Source organism: Hylobates moloch, unplaced genomic scaffold, assembly GCF_009828535.3.
Source record: "Hylobates moloch isolate HMO894 unplaced genomic scaffold, HMol_V3 SCAFFOLD_1, whole genome shotgun sequence".
Classification (NCBI taxonomy): domain Eukaryota; kingdom Metazoa; phylum Chordata; class Mammalia; order Primates; family Hylobatidae; genus Hylobates; species Hylobates moloch.
In genome coordinates this window covers 156,826,016-156,846,727 of record NW_026652276.1, presented here as the reverse complement: position 1 = coordinate 156,846,727, position 20,712 = coordinate 156,826,016, and the positions used below count along the sequence as shown (strand labels likewise).

Here is a 20,712-nt window from a genome sequence, read left to right as displayed (position 1 = left end):
AAAATTCCTAGTCTTGCACTAGGGAACTGAGTTTCCTGTTCATTATATTTTCAGAACCACAAATTGTTTCTATTGAATAATACTTTCAACTCCAGGCTGTCATGAAAAAGCATATGTCACTAACACACTATAATAAAAGGATTTTGTAGATGATAGAGGATATTATCTGAATTAAATGAAGAAAGGTTTCAAAAGAATATAAATTATTATGTTCAGATTTCATTTCTTAAAATCAAATGTATAGCACACTATATAGAGGCAGGATATGAACAAGAAGATTCCTGGGAGTACTGGCAGAAAAAAAATCTTTTTAATAGTTCTCTTTAAACCCCAATTCCAAACAGTGATCAGCTCTTATAAATCAGTATGACCTATTGCTAATGATAATGTCTAAAAGCAATAGAGTAGGTGCCAAATTGGACGCACAGTTAAATTTTTACCTCTCTTAATTGCATTAAAATTTCAAATAAATTGAAATATTAATATTTGTATATTTTGTTTAGATACTTATGCAGGCCATGATTTGTTCAGTGCTCAACTGAGACAGAGATGATAATGCATGAGTCACTTAAAAATAGTGAGAAAGCTGTGTTAGTCAAAGTTCTTGCAGGAAACAAACACTGTGACATTATAAGTAGAAAGGGATTAAATAGAAGGATTGAATGATCATGAAGTTATTGCAAGGGCTGAGAAACATAATGTAGACTGGGTCCCAGGCATTTCAGAGTACAAAGATCTGACCTGATGTGAGAGCTACTACCTCTGCCCTTGTCAGGAATGTGATGAAATTCTCAATGCCCCTGCAGACAGACACTCATACAGCTCTCAGTGGCTACAACATTGGCGAATGGAAAATGGAACAGAATCTGGCCACCACCCTTACTAAAATGCCCCTAGACATAATGAAACTGAAGACGGGGCACTGGAACGGAGCACTGCTACAGAAAACCTACTTTTCCATAGTCTTTTCTGTGTGGAGACATAAAAGCAGCAACAAGATGAACATGGCTTCACATGTGCCTCTCAAATTCCACATGATTAAGTCAAATGGTGGGAATCCAATTTGCACCTGGAATACTACCTAGAGCAGGTAGTAGACGCAAAGCATTTCATTGTTTTAGCTGCTGTGGTACAAGAAAGGAGAATAACAGGAAGTTGGAATGAAAGCTGAATGCCATCTGACAATACCCAAGACAAAGTTAAGGAGCCAGCTAATCCCCTGAACAAAATATTAGCCATACCCAATAATCCTTCTGTTGCCCCCACCTTATTTCATTTGTCTCTTTGTTCCTTCTGCTAATTAATCCTTTTCCCCCCAGCGATGTTCTTTGTGTCCTCAGTAACCCCGTTTTATAATTGAGCTCATTGACCTTCAAACTCTTCGTTGAATCCTTACTCCACCCTCTTGTCTCTGTATGGCCACACTGCTTATGAGGAAGGCGCTCCGTGTTGCAGTTCTAAGGAAAGCATTCATTAGACCAAGTTTGAAAAGTTACAGTGTCAGCATTCTCTTGAATTTTCAATGTCTCTCTTATTAAATTTTTTCTTTAAAATATCCTGATTCCCAACTCTGATGATCATGAGATCTAAACACACTCTTTACCTCCTCTCATTACTGACTTTCTGTCTACTTACATTTGTTGAGGACTTCAGCATCTAGACCACAGGTTTCTATCCTTGAATCTGAAATATCTCTGAGTTATTTACATAGATTGTGAATGACATTCTTATATTGCTGAATTCATCATCTTTTCATTCTCCAACTTTAGTGACTCACCACCACTCTATTTCAACACATTCCAATATCAAATTTCTTCTTGATGGGTTGACATTTTAATCAATACATAATATCTTTCTTTGTAGCTTGTAACATATTTTTGTTTTATAACCATTTTGTCTGATAGTGATACTGCTCCGTTGTCTGGGGGAAACACGCAGGGTCCTTTGTTTCACACCAAGAAAATTAGCAATATGGACACACGTGGAGTGGATTAAGGAGCAGAAAGTTTAATAGGCAAGAGAGAAGAGAACAGCTCTCCTGTACAGAGGGAGAAGGGCTCCGAATGGAATAACCCTGCCTGCCAGCAGAAAGCTGGCGGTTATATTGGGAGGCTCGAGAAGGTGGTGTCTTATTTGCATAGGGCCCAGGGGATTGATTTGATCAGGTGTGTCATTCACTTAGCCAGCAAAAAAAACTGGCCCTCCCACCCTAATCTTTTAATATGTAAATGTGGCTACCTGGCTGGTCGCTATGATACCCATACACGTGGCCTCTACTTGGCTGAACACCATGATGTCCGCACTCTTGACAACAAAGAAAAAGTAGGGGAACCACCATATTGGGTGGACCTGTCTCTTAGCCACCTGCATTTACATATGCAAGCCTGTGGCTTGCATATCAATGCTTGCAAGTTTGTTTTTCTAGGTTGCTTTCTGTTAGGAAAGAAATGTTTTGGGGGCTGATATTTTTATTAAGAGAAAAAGCCTTACCGAGGACTCTTTTTACCCTTTCTAGCAGCCTAAAATAATTTCTTAATATTCCTGTAATAATAGTATACCCACTCCAGATCTCGTTTGGTTACTAATTGCATGAAACATCTTTTTAACATGCTTTCACTTTCAACCTATTTGTTTCTTTGAATGTAAAAATGAGTCAAGTGTAGATAGCATATAGTTACCTCCATTTTAAAATTCACTCCATCAATCTCTGCTTTTAATAAGAGAGTTTAATCTTTTTACATTTAAAGTAATTACTGATAAGGAGAAACTTCTGATATTTTGCTATTTGTTTTCTATTTACTTAATATACTAAATTCCCCCATTACCACCTACTTGTTGTATTTAACTGTTTTTTTTTTTTTTAGCATACTGTTGTGACTTTCTTGTTAATTTTCTATATATTTTGAAACTATTTTCTCAGTGACTACCCTGGAAATTACAATTAAATTCCTAAACTTATAAAAATCTATTCTTAATTAAGACCAACTAAGTTTCAATAGTACACAAAATTATGCTTCTATACAGTCCATTTCTCCTCTTTTATGCAATTGTTAAAATTACACCTATATAGATTTCTGCCAATTTGCAAATGTATCATTATTATTTTACACATTTTAAAACATACAGAAAGAAGGGAGTTACAAATCAAAATTACAAAACATTATCTTTGGTATTTATCTATATAGTTACGTTTACTAGTGTTTTTTATTTCTTCATGTTGCTTTTTTACTGTCTAGTATTCTTTCATTTCCACCCAAAGGACTCCCTTTAGCGTTTTTTATAGGGTAAGTCTACTACTGACATACTCCAACTTTTGTTTATTTGGCAATGACTGAATTTTCCATTATTTTTGAAAGGTATTTTGCCAGATGTAGGATTATTGGTTAAATTTTTTTCTTTCATCGCTTTGAATAAGTATTCCATTGCCGCTGCCTATGGCCTCCATAATTGCTGCTGACAAATTGGCTATTAACCTTATTGACGATCCCTTGTACATGATGAATTGCTTCTGCCTTGCTGCTTTCAAGATTCCTTATCTGTGTCTTTGGGCAATTTAATTACAATATGTTGTAGTATAAATCTCTGTGTTCATCCTTCTTGGAGTTCATTGAGACTCTTGGATGTATATATTTGTATCTTTCATCAAATTTGGAAAGTTTGGCCAATATTTTTTCTAATCTTATTTTTGCCTCTTTCTTTCTCTCCTCTCTTTCTGATACTCCTATCATTTGTATGTTGGTGCATTCAATGATATCCCAAAAGTATCTTAGGCTCAACAGTTTTTCTTCATTTTTTTAATCTATTTCTAATACTATATAATTTTAATTTACCTATCTTCAAGTCTACTGATTATTTGTTCTGCCTACTGAAATCTGTAATTCAAACTCTGTAGTGAATTTTTTTATTTCACTTATTTTATTTTCATCTCAGAATGTCTCTTTGGTCCTTCTTCAGAAATTTTGGTCTCCTTATTAATATTCTCATTTTCTTCATAAATTATTTTTCCAATTTCTTTTTTTATTATTATACTTTAAGTTGTAGGGTACATGTGCACAACATGCAGATTTGTTACATAGGTATACATGTGCTGTGTTGGTTTGCTGCACCCATCAACTCGTCATTTACATAAGGTATTTCTCCTAATGCTATCCCTCCCCCAGCCCTCCATCCCCCAACAGGTCCTTGTGTGTGATGTTCCCCGCCCTGTGTCCAAGTGTCCTCATTGTTCAATTCCCACCTATGAGTGAGGACATGCAGTGTTTGGTTTTCTGTCCTTGTGATAGTTTGCTCAGCATGATGGCTTCCAGCTTCATCCGTGTCCCTGCAAAGAACATGAACTCATTCTTTTTTTATGACTGCATAGTATTCCGTGGTATATATGTGCCACATTTTCTTAATCCAGTCTATCATTGATGGACATTTGGGTTGGTTCCAAGTCTTTGCTATTGTGCATAGTGCTGCAATAAATATATGTGTGCGTGTGTCTTTATAGTAGCATGATTTATAATCCTTTGGGTATACACCCAGTAATGGGATCCCTGGGTCAAATGGTATTTCTAGTTCTAGATCCTTGAGGAATCGCCACACTGCCTTCCACAATGGTTGAACTAATTTACACTCCCACCAACAATGTAAAAGCATTCCTATTTTTCCACAACCTCGCCAGCATCTGTTGTTTCCTAACTTTTTAATGACTGGCGTGAGATGGTATCTCATTGTGGTTTTGATTTGCATTTCCCTGATGACCAGTGATGATGAGCATTTTTTCATGTGTCTGTTGGCTGCATAAATGTCTTCTTTTGAGAAGTGTCTGTTCATATCCTTTGCCCACATTTTGATGGGGTTGTTTGTTTGTTTCTTGTAAATTTGTTTAAGTTCTTTGTAGATTCTGGATATTAGCCCTTTGTGAGATGGGTAGATTGCAAAGATTTTCTCCCATTCTGTAGGTTGCCTGTTCACTCTGATGGTAGTTTCTTTTGCCGTGCAGAAGCTCTTTGGTTTAATTAGATCTGATTTGTCTATTCTGGCTTTTGTTATCATTGCTTTTGGTATTTTAGTCATGAAGTCCTTGCCCATGCCTATGTCCTGAATGCTATTGCCTAGGTCCTGAATGGTATTGCCTAGGTTTTCTTCTAGGGTTTTTATGGTTTTAGTTCTAACATTTAAGTCTTTAATCTATCTTGAATTAATTTTTGTATAAGGTGTAAGGAAGGAATCCAGTTTCAGCTTTGTACACATGGCTAGCCAGTTTACCCAGTACCATTTATTAAACAGTGAATCCTTTCCCCATTTCTTGTTTTTGTCAGGTTTGTCAAAGATCAGATGGTTGTAGATGTGTGGTGTTATTTCTGAGGCCTCTGTTCTGTTACATTGGTCTATATATCTGTTTTGGTACTAGTACCATGCTGTTTTGGTTACTGTAGCCTTGTAGTATAATTTCTTTTTGTCTTTTTGTTGTTGTTGTTGTTTTGTTTTTTTTTGAGACAGAGTCTTGCTCTGTCACCCAGGCTGGAGTGCAGTGGTGTGATCTTGGCTCACTGCAAGCTCTGCCTCCCTGGTTGACGCCATTCTCCTGCCTCAGCCTCCCAAGTAGCTGGAACCACAGGTGCCCACCACCACGCCTGGCTAATTTTTTGTATTTTTAGTAGAGACAGGGTTTCACCATGTTAGCCAGGATGGTCTCGATCTCCTGACCTCGTGATCCACCCACCTCAGCCTCCCAAAGTGCTGGGATTACAGGCGTGAGACACTGAGTCCGGCTGCCTTGTAGTATAGTTTGAAGTCAGGTAGTGTGATGTCTCCAGCTTTGTTCTTCTTGCTTAGGATTGTCTTGGCAATGCGGGCTCCTTTTTGGTTGCATATGAACTGTAGTTTTTTCCAATTCTGTGAAGAAAGTCATTGGTAGCTTGATGGGGATGGCAGTGAATCTATAAATTACCTTGGGCAGTATGGCCATTTTCACAATATTCATTCTTCCTATCCATGAGCATGGAGTGTTCTTCCATTTTTTTGTGTCCTCTCTTATTTCCTTGAGCAGTGGTTTGTAGTTCTCCTTGAAGAGGTCCTTCACATCCCTTGTGAGTTGGATTCCTAGGTATTTTATTCTCTTTGTAGCAATTGCGAATGGGAGTTCACTCATGATTTGGCTCTCTGTTTCCATTCTTGGTGTATAGGAAAGCTTGTGATTTTTGCACATTGATTTTGTATCCTGAGACTTTGCGTAAGTTGCTTATCAGCTTAAGGAGATTTTGAGCTGAGACAATGGGGTTTTCTAAATATACAATCATGTCATCTGCAAAAAGGGACAACTTGACTTCCTCTGTGCCTATTTGAATACCCTTTATTTCTTTCTCTTGCCTGATTGCCCTGGCCAGAACTTCCAACACTATGTTGAATAGGAGTGGTGAGAGAGGGCATCCTTGTCTTGTGCCGGTTTTCAAAGGGAATGCTTGCAGTTTTTGCCCCATTCAGTATGATATTAGCTGTGAGTTTATCATAAATAGCTCTTATTATTTTGAGATACATTCCTTCAATACCTAGTTTATTGGGAGTTTTTAGAATGAATGGCTGTTGAATTTTGCTGAAGGCCTTTTCTGCATCTATTGAGATAATCATGTGGTTTTTGTCATAGGTTCTGTTTCTGTGATGGATTACATTTATTGATTTGTATATGTTGAACCAGCCTTGCATCCCAGGGATGAAGCCCACTTGATCATGGTGGATAAACTTTTTGATGTGCTGCTGGATTCAGTTTGCCAGTATTTTATTGAGGATTTTTGCATCGATGTTCATAAGGGATATTGGTCTAAAATTCTCTTTTTTTGTTGTGTCTCTGCCAGGCTTGGTATCAGGATGATGCTGGCCTCATAAAATGAGTTAGGAAGGATTCCCTCTTTTTCTATTGATTGGAATCATTTCAGAAGGAATGGTACCAGCTCCTCTTTGTACCTCTGATAGAATTTGGCCGTGAATCCATCTGGTCCTGGACTTTTTTTGGTTGGTAGGCTATTAATTATTGCCTCAACTTCAAAGCCTGTATTGGTCTATTCAGAGATTCCACTTCTTCCTGGTTTAGTCTTGGGAGGGTGTATGTGTAGAGGAATTTATCCATTTCTTCTAGATTTTCTAGTTTATTTGTGTAGAGGTGTTTAGAGTATTCTCTGATGGTAGTTTTTATTTCTGTGGGATCAGTGGTGATATCCCCTTTATCATTTTTTATTATGTCTATTTGATTCTTATCTCTTCTGCTTCTTTATTAGTCTGGCTAGCGATCTATCTGTTTTGTTGATCTTTTCTAAAAACCAGCTCCTGGATTCATTGATTTTTGAAGGGTTTTTTGTGTCTCTATCTCCTTCAGTTCTTCTCTGATCTTAGTTATTTCTTGCCTTCTGCTAGCTTTTGAATTTGTTTGCTCTTGCTTCTCTAGTTCTCTTAATTGTGATGTTAGGGTGTCAATTTTAGATTTTTCCTGCTTTCTCTTGTGGGCATTTAAAGCTATAAATTTCCCTCTACACACTGCTGTAAAAGTGTCCTGGAGATTCTGGTATGTTGTGTCTTTATTCTCATTGGTTTCAAAGAACATCTTTCTTTCTGCCTTCATTTCGTTATTTATCCAGTAGTCATTCAGGAGCAGGTTGTTCAGTTTCCATGTAGTTGTGCGGTTTTGAGTGAGTTTCTTAATCCTGAGTTCTAATTTGATTGCACTGTGGTCTGAGAGACAGTTTGTTATAATTTCTTTTCTTTTACATTTGCTGAGGGGTGCTTTACTTCCAATTATGTGGTCAATTTTAGAATAAGAGTGATGTGGTGCTAAGAAGAATGTATATTTTGTTGATTTGGGGTGGAGAGTTCTATAGATGTCTATTAGGTCAGCTTGGTGCAGAGCTGAGTTCAAGTCCTGGATATCTTTGTTAACCTTCTGTCTTGTTGATCTGTCTAATAACGACAGTGGGGTATAAAGTTTCCCATTACTATTGCATGGCAGTCTAAGTCTCTTTGTAGGTCTTTAAGGACTTGCTTTATGAATCTGGGTGCTCCCGTATTGGGTGCACATATATTTAGGATAGTTAGCTCTTCTTGTTGAATTGATCCCTTTACCATTATGTAATGGCCTGCTTTGTTTCTTTTGATCTTTGTTGGTTTAAAGTCTGTTTTATCAGAGACTAGGATTGCAACCCCTGCTTTTTTTTGCTTTCCATTCACTTGGTAGATCTTTCTCCATCCCTTTATTTTGAGTCTATGTGTGTCTCTGCATATGAGATGGGTCTCCTGAATACAGCACACTGATGAGTCGTGACTCTTTATCCAATTTGCCAGTCTGTGTCTTCTAATTGGGGCATTTAGCCCATTTACATTTAAGGTTAATATAGCTATGTGTGAATTTGATCCTGTCATTATGATGTTTGCTGGGTATTTTGCCTGTTAGTTGATTCAGTTTCTTCCTAGCCTTGATGGTCTTTACAATTTGGCATGTTTTTGCAGTGGCTGGTACCAGTTGTTCCTTTCCATGTTTAGTGCTTCCTTCAGGAGTTCGTGTAAGGCAGGCCTGGTGGTGACAAAATCTCTCAGCATTTGCTTGTCTGTAAAGGATTTTATTTCTCCTTCACTTATGAAGCTTAGCTTGGCTGGATATGAAATTCTGGGTTGAAAATTCTTTCCTTTAAGAATGTTTTATATTGGCCCCCACTCTCTTCTGGCTTGTAGGGTTTTTGCAGAGATATCCACTGTTAGTCTGATGGGCTTCCCTTTGTGAGTAACCTGATCTTTCTCTCTGGCTGCCCTTAACATTTTTTCCTTCATTTCAACCTTGGTGAATCTGATAATTATGTGTCTTGGGGTTGTTCTTCTTAAGGAGTATCTTTGTGGTGTTCTCTGTATTTCCTGAATTTGAATGTTGTCCTGTCTTACTAGGTTGGGAAAGTTCTCCTGGATAATATTCTGAAGAGTGTTTTCCAACTTGGTTCCATTCTCCCGGTCACTTTTAGGTACACCAATCAAACGTAGACTTGGTCTTTTCACATAGTCCCATATTTCTTGGAGGCTTTGTTTATTTCTTTTCACTCTTTTTTCTCTAATCTTGTCTTCTTGCTTTATTTCATTAATTTGATCTTCAATCAGTGATACCCTTTCTTCCACTTGATCAAATTAGCTATTGAAGCTTGTGCATGTGTCATGAAAGTCTCATGCCATGGTTTTCAGCTCCATCAGGTCATTTAAGGTCTTCTCTACACTCTTTATTCTAGTTAGCCATTCATCTAACCTTTTTTCTAGGTTTTTAGCTTCCTTGTGATGGGTTAGAACCTGCTTCTTTAGCTCAGAGAAGTTTGTTATTACCAACCTTCTGAAGCCTACTTCTGTCAACTGGTAAAAGTCATCCTCCGTCCAGCTTTGTTCCGTTGCTGGCGAGGAGCTGCAATCCTTTGGAGAAGAGTAGGTGCTCTGGTTTTTAGACTTTTCAGCTTTTCTCCTCTGGTTTCTCCCTATCTTTGTGGTTTTATCTACCTTTGGTCTTTGATGTTGGTGACCTACTGGTGGGGTTTTGGTGTAGATGTCCTTTTTGTTGATGTTCATGCTATTCCTCTTTGTTAGTTTTCCTTCTAACACATTCCCTTATCTGCAGGTCTGTTGCAGTTTACTGGAGGTCCACTCCAGACCCTGTTTGCCTGGGTACCACCAGCGGAGGCTGCAGAACAGCAAATATTACAGAACGGCAAATATTGCTCCCTGATCCTTCCTCTGGAAGCTTTGTCCCAGAGGGGCACCCACCTGTATGAGGTGTCTGTTGGCTCCTACTGGGAGGTGTCTCCCAGTTAAGCTACATGGAGGTTAGCGACCCATTTGAGCAGGTAGTCTGTCTGTTCTCAGAGCTCAAATGCCATGCTGGGAGAATCACTGCTCTCTTCAGTGCTGTCAGACAGGGACGTTTAAATCTGCAGAAGTTTCTGCTGCCTTTGGTTCAGCTATGCCCTGCCCACAGATGTGGAGTCTATAGAGGCAGTAGGCCTTGCTGAGTTGTGGTGGGCTCTGCCCAGTTTGAGCTTCCCAGTCACTTTGTTTACCTACTCAGGCCTCAGCAATGGCAGATGCCCCTCCCCCAGCCAGGCTGCAGCCTTGCAGGTTGATCTCAGACTGGTGTGCTAACAATGAGCAAGGCTCTGTGGGCTTGGGACTTGCCAAGCCAGGCACAGGAGAGAATTTCCTGGTCTGCCACTTGCTAAGACCGCCATAAAAGTGTAGTATTTGGGCAGAAGTGTGCTGTTTTTCCAGGTACAGTCTGTCACGGCTTCCCTTGGCTAGGAAAGGGACATCCCGCTACCCTTTGTGCTTCCTGGGTGAGGCGACGCCCTGCCCTGCTTTGGCTTGCCCTCTGTGGGCTGCACCCACTGTCCAACCAGTCCCAGTGAGATGAACCAGGTAACACAGTTGGAAATGCAGAAATCACCTGTCTTCTTTGTCGAACACGCTGGGAGCTGCAGACCAGAGCCGATCCTATTCGGCCACCTTGGAACAGAACCCCAATTTCTTTTTTTCTTTAACAATTTTAGCATATTTAAGACAGTTTTTAAAGTTTTTGTCAAGTAAGTCCAATGTCTGTGCTTCATCAGGAATAGAAATCAAGTTCTTTCTAATTTCTCCAATTAATGGGCCATATTTTCTTATTTCTTTGTATTCTTTATAAATTTTTGTTGAAAACTGCACATTTTGAATATTACAATGTGTTAACTATACAAATCAGGTTCTTTTTATGCCTCATGTTGGATCTGTAGCTTTCTGAGAATTGTGATTATTCATCTAGTGACTTTTCTGTACTGTTTTTGTATGTTTTATATTCTTTGTTATATATGGTTTCAGGAATCTCTGGTCTTTTTGCCTGTGGTTAGCTAGTGTTTTTAAGAGATTTTCCTGAAATCCTGGGAAAAAAAGAAGAAGAAGGACAAAACAAGAAAAAAAAAAGAAAAAAAATAAAAGAAAAAAATTCTTCCAGGCTTTATAGATTGGCTCTATGTTGGGGCAATGCTTCAATGGTTGGCCAGGCCTTCACAGTGCTTCCTTATCTTTCACTTCTTGCTTGCTCTGAGACTAAATTTCAGCCAGAGGTGAAGGTCTTCTCGGGTCTCTTCTTAGCATCCTTTTTCCCTGGGAGTGTATGTGGCTTTATAAATTCCATAGTATACTAGCACTTTTCAATGCCCTAATTTTCCCCAAATAACTCTTTCCACATTTTTCCCCCAGGCTTTTAGAGTTTCTATTATTTGTGTTAACTGAACTTTCTCACCCCAGATGGCATGAAGTTTTTTCATTTCATTTATAATGTTTTTGAGGAATGTACTCTGCTCAGCCATTTTTCTGCCCTAAGAGAGTTCTGAGTTGGACAAAACAAAGGTGAATACCTTGAATCTGTCCTCCAGGAAGCTACACGACAAGCCAAAACTACCAAACAAAGTAATAATATTTACGTTTAAGAATAAGTTCTACTACTATGCCCTTTCCAGAACCAGGAACCAGGGTCTTTTATTGAGAATGCAGGCTGCTGGCTTCAAAACTGCCATTGAGTCGGGGTAGGTGGGAGGCAAGGGCAAGTAAAAATAATGCAAAGCTTTTGTGCTTTTTTAAGTTGGCTTTTTCTAGAATCAGCTTTTGCTAGGTTGCTGTAAAGCAAGAAACCATATGTTTTAATACACTTTTTTAAAGAGTTATGTGACACAGTTATAATTAAAAGGGCAACTCAGTTTCCTTAGTTTCTCCTAATTTTCCTTTACCTAAACTTTGTCTTTATATTATCGTATGTTCCATTCACTCTCAAATCTATCTATTATTCGTACCCACCAGCTCATACATATGTATCTCCTCCAGTCCTGATCTTTTTCCTGAGCTTCATATTCATACCGTCAACAAATGAACCCAAAATGACCAAGATTCAACTCATAGCATACCACCTGTAATCTACACATCTGGCCATTATCTGGACTGTGTCTAATCTTTAGCCTCCACTCCTAATAGTTCCTGCTTTATATATCTGCATCGTGAAAACTAAACTTTACTCTTGTCTCAATACATTTGTTTTTATTTCATCATGCTGAAATTTTGTCTGTTTATCTCATCCAATATACTATAAGCCATTCATATGTGATTACCCAGTACCTAACTCAATATTCAATATTGATAATAAATATTGATGAACTGTATTAACTAATGAAAATTGTAATACTCCAGTCATATCCATAGGTGGCAGTAAGCTCCTAAAATTATGAGGAAAATGGTCTGTGTTTAGACGTAATTAATCACGGAAGTTAAAATGTTAAAATGACCTGTTTTAATCTATATTTTGGTCTTTTCATGCATACCAACTGCATAAGCTTTCACTTTTCAGAAATATTAAGCAAGGAGAAGAGAATACAATCTATTAAACTAGGAGCTCTTTGAAATGTTTTTTTCTACCTTAATTACTCAGTTTTCAGACTCACCTACAACACTTCCTCACTCCTTTCAGCCTTCTCATTTGAGTATAAACTCAGTGCCAATTTTATCTAGAAGAAACTGATATGAAGAGTTTTCAGCCAACATTTAACGCAAAATACAAGTTCAGTTTAAATAATTTGAATTTCTATTTTTCCTAATTCTTTGGATATTCTGTAACAAGTGTACAAAGCAATATGGGATTTTTAAAGATGACCTTGTTTTGATAATGAACAAGTTATTTTAATATAAACACAACAGTTTCCTCAGGAATCCATTTTGCTACAATGCTACAAGTATGCCTATATAGATATACCCTGTAAGAAACAACTAGTTTATAAAATGAAATGTCACATCACCAAATTATCTGAGACCGTATTTTTCCACTTATCAAATAACAATATGGCATCCATATTCCATCTGGGTTAAATAATTTATCAAGGCCTACTGAAAATTCCTATTTCTGAAAAAAATCTTCCTATATACTTTAAAATTAATATTCTCTGGACTTCAAAATTATTTTCCAAACAATGGGCTTTGTTATCTACTCACAGATACATTCTGGGATTAGTGTATGAGTTGCAGATGATTTTCCTCATAAAAGATTTTATATATAGGCTCTGGATCTGGCTTCTATATATTTGTTTGGTAATTCCTGAGCAAATCTGTGAAGTTGGTTTAATATATTTTTGGTATCTTAGCTCTTTATCTTGACAAGGGAAACTCTGCCTACCCCATATGTTTTATTCAATCATGCTGTATTGCTTTTCCTTACACATGCCTTAATTAATTTCTAAGAAGTTATTTATTATACCACTAATGTATCATATCATAATCAAGAATAATTTAAAATCAATAACAAAAATGAACACAAGATTTCTACCTCTCTTATTTCCCATATGTATTAGTCTGTTTTCACACTGCTATAAGGAACTACCTGAGACTGGGTAATTTATAAAGAAAAAATGGGCCTGGTGCAGTGGCTTTTGCCTGTAATCCCAACACTTTGGGAGGCCAAGGCAGGTGGATTACCTGAAGTTAGCAGTTCAAGGCCAGCCTGGCCAACATAAACCCCATCTCTACCAAAAATACAAAAAATTAGCAGGGCATGGTGGCAGGCACCTGTAATCTCAGCTACTCTGGAGGCTGAGTCAGGAGAATTGCTTGGACCAGGGAGGCAGAGGTTGCAGTGAGCTGAGATCGCACCATTGTACTGCAGCCTGGGCAACAGGAGCAAAACTCCATCTCAAAAAAAAAAAAAAAAAAAGAAAAAAGGTTTAATTGACGCACAGATCCACATGGCTGGGGAGGCCTTAGGAAACTAACAATCGTGGTGGAAGGTGAAAGGAAAGCAAGGCATGTCTTACATGGTGGCAGGAGAGACAGAAAGTGAAGGGGGAACTGCCAAACACTTTTAAGCCATCAGATCTCGTGAGAACTCACTCACTATCATGAGAACAGCAAGGGGAAAACTGCCTCCATGATCCAATATCCTCCCACCAGATCTCTCCCTCAACACGTGGAGATTACAATTCAAGATGAGATTTGGGTGGGGACACAGAGCTAAACCATATCACCGGCTAACCAATTATTGCCACATGATATAATTTGCCTTCTATTCTCAGATGCTGATTTGCCAAGGAAGGTGATCACACTTCCCATAACACTCTGCTGTCACCTTAGGCCTCAGGGAAGAAAGATAGGAGGAGGAAGTAAATATTAATGTTGCAACAATAGGATCCCTTTTCCTCTCCTCTATGACAGGTTTCAGAAATGGAAGACAGAGGACACTTTACACAAACACATGTTGTTAATAATGGTCTATATACTGGTGATTGCAAAAGCTTGTTCAGTGCTAACCACTGCCCTGAGTCAAGACCTATAAATCCAAATGCTCATTGAGCAGCGGCCTCGTAAACCTCAGGAAACCAATGTGTTCCATCAGGACTTCTACACCATTCACACACCCACTTCAACATTTCTCTTCATGATCTCCTATTTCAGAAATCATTCCCTTATTTCCGCTGAAACAGAAGCCTGGAAGACATCTTTGACCCTCTCTACTTCATCCCTGTAGCCATTCAGCTTTTAAAACGTGTCCTTTTCCCTAATATCACTGCAGTCTATTCACTTTTTTGCCTTCTCTGACAATACATTATCCTATATCACTATTGCATCTCACCAGGCTGATGAGGACACTAACTCGCCTTCTTCTCTTTATTTGTGCTCTCTCACCTCTTTAAGCTCTTTCAGTGGCTCCACAGATAACCTCCTGGAGTCTACAGCGTTGGCTACTCTTTAACCTTATTTCTCTTTAAGTCTCCTACTCCAATACAGCCCTCCAGTCACAGTAAACAACTTGAGATTATGGACACTGACCAATCCCTCCTACATTTCCTCACAATATTGGATCTCTGGTCTCAAGTATTTCTCTTCTTCACCTTTACCTGGCTTTCTCCTATCTAAGCTTAAGCCTCAGCTGTAACATCTCATTCTCCTTAGAATTTTCTTAACCCACTAAGGATTCTCACGGCAACTGTCCTTAACATTCTCACAGCTCTATTACCCACTGCATTAAAAATCCCCCTTTTCCCGTCTAATCCACCAAACTGCGAGGTCTGTGAAGATCACTGTTTCTGAGTCAACGTTATCCCCAGGGTTGGCTGAATGCCTGAGACACCATTGATACTCAACACAAACTTGCCTGATTTAATTGAGTCTAGCAAAACTATGAATTTTACTTATGTGAAATGATAGGTCCGTGTCCTCAGTGGACAAAATTATTCAGCAGATTCAAAAGGGAGCTAGGAATAAAGTCCAGGCCAGAGCTCCAGCAGTCTCTGACTGGTGGAGCTCTCTGCCTGTGTGGCACCAGCTGCGAGACCTGGCTTCAGATGCATGAGGGCGCCAAACTGCCTGCTAAAAAGCGGAACTGCTTTGTCCTCTCAGTTAAATTGTTCCCTTCAAATACTTACTAAACAAAGAGAAAATCTAGTTAATACATAAGATCTTTCCAAATTGGCTCTAATTGCCTCTAGGCACTGTTAGGCATAGAAAATTTTCTATAGTTGAATGCATTTTCAAGAGTCTGGTTGTTTCAAGTCACGGTGTAGTCTATTCCAGACTACACTTTCCCAGCATTGCACTATTTCAGTAATACCACCTGGTCATGTAAAATCTCAATTATGGTTTCAGTAGTAGTGGAAAAATTAATTCTATTAAAATACTTAGATGATCTAATTCTGAAGGGTTCAGTTAGAGCTTAAGTATACATGAATATATGAAGAAGAGTTGAAGTAAATATGATGGTATGATATTTTGTGGAAATAAAACAACATTTTAAAGTCACTTTCCTATAATAATCTATAAAATTTGCCCTAATTAAATATTAATAAGTTTGCTATAATGTGGGTGGGGAGTATTGAACATGCCAGATGGTTAAATATATCAAAAATATGAAAGAAATATTTCAAAATAATGGAGGGTAGTTATTCCCATGAGCTTATAAATTATATTAGGAAGCAATAATTACTTTAAAATTAGGTGTAAATAGCCTTGAATACATAGGGGAATTTGGAAAGCAAGAAATAAAACTTCTCAAATAATTGGAAACATGAATTATCTCATAAAATATATTGGGATAAATGGCTAAACATTTGAGAAGGAAATAATGCTGAATTTCTAATTTATTTCTTACACAAAACAGAGCAAGATCAAAACCTCAAATATAAAAAAGTAAAATAATAAAAATAACACAAATAAATTTTTTTTAATTATTAGATTCAGAAGATTTTTCCAAGTCAAAAATTAAGCCCGAGCCAGGCACGGTTGGTCACACATATAATCCCAAAACTTTGGGAGGTTGAGGTGGGAGGCTTGCTTGAGGCCAAGAGTTCCAAGACCAGCCTAAGCAACACAGTGAAACCTCATGTCCTCAAAAAACAAAACAAAACAAAACAAAAAATTAGCCAAGTGTGGTGGTGCACACCTGTAGTTCCAGCTATTTAGGAGGATGATGTAAATATTCCAGGCTTGAGCCTGGAAGTTGAGGCTGCAGTGAGCTGAGATTGTGCCACTGCACTTCAACCTGGACATCAAAGTGAGACCCTGTCTAAAAAATAAAGAAATAAAATAAAGTCCAAAGTCCAAAAGAGAATATTGTCACTGTGCAAAATTTGGAAACATTTAAATATCAAACAATATCATAAATAATATTACAAAGGTCACAAAGAAAAAACAAAATAAGAAACAAACGCTTGCAAAATGTCTATTCCCCAAAATTCACCTATGAATTTAGAGCTAATCTAATAAAAATACTAGTAAGTTCAACTGAGGATGTATTTATAGTTTTTTTTTTGTTTGTTATTTTTGTGTGTGTTGTGTATTGTTTTGAAGCCAGTCAGTATTGAGGTAAAAATGAAGTTACTTTAATAGATTGCTTATTACAATTCATAGAATATAGAAACTGTTTCTAATGTTTTAGATGTCTCCACCTGGTCATGTAAAACTTCAATTATGGTTTAAACAGTAGTGGGTCAGTTAATTAAATTAAAAAACAATACTTACATGATTTAATTTTAATAAGTTCCCAGAATTGATATTATATATTTAAAAATTAGATTAAAGCTATCTGTATTTTGGAAACTATTTTAGGAATTAAAATAATATAAAATTTCAAACGTACCATCAAGTAACACATTCAGCTAAAAGACGTGAATCAGAATTATTTTAAAGAGAGAAAACACATCAGATGTCCAGTTCTACCTGTGGATGTTCAGGGGTTTGCTGCTTTAAACCTAAATCAAACCTGCACATTTCCCTGCTTCCCTGAGCCCTCACAGCTCACCCCTCCTACTGCCTTGGGGTTTTGAGGATGCAAGGAATGCCCTGACCCTCTAGGGCCACTGCCCTAGGCTGCATACAGAATAGTAGGCTCTAAAAGGTCACCTGCAAAAAGCTGGATTTCAGACTCTAACTCAGCCATTTTTGCTTATTATGATCATTTGATTTTCTTAGATCATTGAGCTTTCTCAGTTGACAGAGTTGCCAAGCAACTCTCTTGAGCTATTTTTTCAACTTTGATGAAGGAAATGGTGTTTTCCAATTGTGTCCCCAAGTCTTTGGCCATCATTCTGTAGAAGTCAAAGTTTAGATATTTGCATATACCTCGGGACGTTTCTATGTCTAAGCAGTTAATTCCCTTCTCTATTGATTTTCTGCAAAGTTGCATTTCATGTTCTTGATGTAGTTCAAGCAGTGTCTGATGCTTTAGCTAAAGCTTTTGAATCTAGCTTTCAAACTGTGTATTGTCAACACTGTGTTTACTCTGCTTAGAGAATTTTGACTTGAACTACAAGTGCTTCCTACATTTGATTTTTTTCACATAACCTTTTAAATATTCTTCTTTTTCTCTCAAGTTTTTTTTAAAGGAAACATTTAACAGTATTGATGAGTTTCTTCATGTTAGCTTGAGACTGATACTCTTGGTCTTCATTTTCTGACTTACTGTTTTAGTCTGGTTCCTTTTGTCTCATTCATATAGTCTTCTCTTCACACTTTAACACAGTTTAGACAGAGATTTTAGCTAGCTCTACTTATCATTTACAACCTGTTCTCTTACGTGCTAAAGTTTGCAAGCATTTCTTTCTGCTCCTTCAGTTCTTACACTCTTTCTTGTCATTCACATGAAGGGAACAAGCACCTTTAGGCTTTCCTACAACTGTACAATTTTATCAAAGTTATTAGTTATACCCTTCTGATGTTGTTCTATATACAGGCTTTGGAGATGCATATATTGGCCTCAATCATGGGACTGGTAGAATTTTGATGTCTCTTTGAGTGGATATATCTGTCCTTGAAAATGAGCCATTATCACTCTATTAAATGACATTTCAGAGGCCTTTCCCGCCTGTTCTTTGTCAAAGTCTACTGTATCTTCCAGTGAAAATGTGGACCTGTTCATGTCTTTATTAAGTGCTGACAAACACAAAATTTCAAAAGTTTAGAGGACTAGTCTCCATTGCAGGTGACTTGAGGGCTTCAAAGGCATGTATATTCAGTCTAATCTTTAAACTGACATGACTGCATTCTTCAACTTGGGCAGAAAATCTTTTAGCTAGCTTGTATTCCTTCAATGTACATCAGCAATATACTATAAAAACAACCAAAATTGCATATACCAAGATTTCCAAGAGAAGATTGATCCAGACAACATCATCAGAACACTGCAGACACTCCAGGACTAGCCAGAAGGACATTTTTATGGTGACGGTAGGTTCTCCACGGCTCTGTGTGGGCACTGCAGCTCTGTCTCTGACCAACAACTGGTGAACCATAACTGCCTGTCTGAATATTGTGAGTGTTCTACCTCAAACCAAGCCAAGTACCTGGCACCAGCACCGACCATCAGTGGAGTTGAAATTAAAAAGAAGTTTGTGTTATAAACTAGGGCTCATGAATTTTGGTCCTGTTACTGCCAAAAGAGAAAGGGTTATTATTTGTATAGTACATTGTGTGGATCGAAAGAGCTGAATACAGCTAGAACAGATTAAACAGATTAGCCCGTGAGCTGTGACCAGAGGCTACACCTGATCCTACAGAACCCAAGAGATCCAATCAGCACCATGTCACAACCCATGCTTCACACATGAGCTTTTCAAGGTATAACTGTAGGGCAGACTGCAGTAGTGGATTCATAAGCCCATGTCCCTGGGTAAGGCTCTTTCTTCTCTGGATTTTGAAAGTTCCTTCTACAAGATGTAGATGCCTCATCCATCCTGTTTACTAAGATCATAGCAATTTCCCTCCTCTGGGAGGAATCACCTTCCTTCCTTTGTGTTTTGCCAGACACTGAGGAATGAAAGGCTTCAGCAAAAGTATTACCTTGCTTGGGTTCAATTGTAAGAATTTGGGAGAAATCAGCCAGACCTGAAATGTCTTCACATTTCATGGATTTCCAGTGTTGCCAGCGTGTCTCAGTACAATCCAGCAGTTCAGAGTGTGGGAGACTCTATTACGTGTGACCTGGTGACTCAGGATCCTTCCATCATTTGAATCTATCATCTTCAGCAATGGCTGTGTGAATCTCAGAGTGACCTGGGGATAGTTTCCAAACCACCTGGCCATCTTCAGATTTGGGGCTGCCTTTGGGGAGGGAGCAATCTTATTTTCTTTCTTTCAGTCACAGTCCCCAGTCCCTTTTGGCCATCACTTGAGACTTTGCTATAAACAACTCTATTCACTTTTTTGCCATGAACAACTCCAATCTGCTTTTTCCTTGGAAAAAAAAGAGATCTCCTTTTGTTTTTCTTCTTTTGTTTATAATACGCTTTTTATTTTAAAGCCTTAACTATTTTAAAAAATTAAAAAACAAAAACATTGTTCAGGCCAAAGAAACAGCACTATAAGACAACTGCCAATCAGCAACTTCTGCTGAAGAGGTTCTAGATGAGGGAATGGAGGATCAGAAATCTTCATGACTTCAGTAAGTCTGGCATAGTTTCTGTGACCTCAGTGTCCAAATGATAGTTCAATAATATAGCGATTTCTGATTTGAGATGTCTGAGCTGATTGTGCAGAAATTAAGAGCTTAGACTTTATGGCTGGGAGGACCTTTCCAGAGTCCTAGTTGTGGGCCCCAATGTGTCTCTGGTCCCTTATTTCTAACATAAGAGTATAAATATGTATGTCTTAGGGTTATGGTGAGGGTGAAATGGGATAGCGAATGAAAACCACTATCCCCATTCCTGCACGTAGTAATCACCTAATAAATTGAGCTATTACTAAATTTTAGATAAGAATGAAAATTTAAATGTGAGCTAGTGGGAAAAGAAAGTACAGGCCTAATCAGCTTCACTGGATAAGCATGACTAGGCGCTGCATGCTTTTCTCCATGGGCCTAAAGAAGAAACTTCTCCAGTTTTATAGCATGAATCAGAAATATGTGCTTCGGCATTATTTTGCAATAAATACAAATAAACAAACAAGCCCATGGATTTACACAGATCTTTCCAAAGAGGGGTGGGATAAGACTGTAGCTCTTGTTAACAACATAGTTAACACTGAACATCCAAGTGCACAAAGTCATACAGGAGAGTGTCTTTGTCAGTTGACAAGTGAAACATTACACATCTCAGTTCACCCAAAAAATTTGATGTTTGCCTCATGTAGAAGAGGAAGAAACTGCAGTTCAAAATGAGAAAACAAAGTAATACTCTACAAGAGTAAACAAAACAATGTACACATTAAGGAAACAAG

General features: G+C 38.0%; 1 long non-coding RNA gene across 1 annotated transcript; it reads right to left on the bottom strand.

The window, feature by feature from the left end:
- Positions 1-1,403: 1,403 nt before the first annotated feature.
- On the bottom strand, positions 1,404-14,919 carry LOC131383051 (uncharacterized). The gene is made up of 3 exons (XR_009212764.1): positions 14,692-14,919; positions 12,465-12,537; positions 1,404-1,457 (listed from the first exon to the last, which is right to left on the bottom strand). It is a non-coding gene; the product is annotated as an uncharacterized LOC131383051 (long non-coding RNA).
- Positions 14,920-20,712: the final 5,793 nt, after the last annotated feature.